Here is a 792-nt window from a genome sequence, read left to right as displayed (position 1 = left end):
TATTATTGGCTCAGGCAATGTGATAGAAGGCTCCGGAAGAGCTATAATTTTGTTTCCTGGAGGAACAAAATTTATAATAAATAATGCACTGTTGTCTATCAAGTCTCGAAGAAACTTGTAGAGCTTTAAAGATATTCGCCGAAATGGATATCATATTGAGACTATGAATGAGGAAAATCATGAGTATTTATGTATCACAACTCATGATTCAAATAAGAAAGTTATATTAGAAAAATTACCCTCACTTTCATCTGGGTTGTATTATACCAAGATTAGTGCAATTGAATCACATGCCACTGTAAACCAGAAGTTTATTAGCCCAAATGAATTCATAACTTGGCACGACCGATTGGGTCATCCGAGAACAACCATGATGAGGAGAATTATTGAAAACTCTCATGGACATTCACTAAAGAACCAGAAGATTCTTAAAACTAGTGAATTTTGTTGTGCTGCATGTTCTCAAGGGAAGTTAATTCTAAGGCCATCATCAGTAAAAATTAGATTTGAGTCCCCTGAATTTCTAGAAAGAATTCAAGGTGATATATGTGGACCTATTCATCCACCATGTGGATCTTTTAGATATTTTATGGTCCTAACAGATGCATCTTCGAGATGGTCACATGTGTGCTTATTATCTTCTCGCAACCTGGCGTTTGCGAGATTACTGGCTCAAATTATTCGATTAAAAGCACAATTTCCAGAAAATCCAATCAAAGCAATTCGTCTTGATAATGCTGGTGAATTTACTTCCCAAGCTTTTGATGCTTATTGTATGGCTAATGGAATAAG

The sequence above is a fragment of the Arachis hypogaea genome, chromosome 16, assembly GCF_003086295.3.
Source record: "Arachis hypogaea cultivar Tifrunner chromosome 16, arahy.Tifrunner.gnm2.J5K5, whole genome shotgun sequence".
NCBI lineage: Eukaryota > Viridiplantae > Streptophyta > Magnoliopsida > Fabales > Fabaceae > Arachis > Arachis hypogaea.
This window is presented reverse-complemented; position numbering follows the sequence as displayed.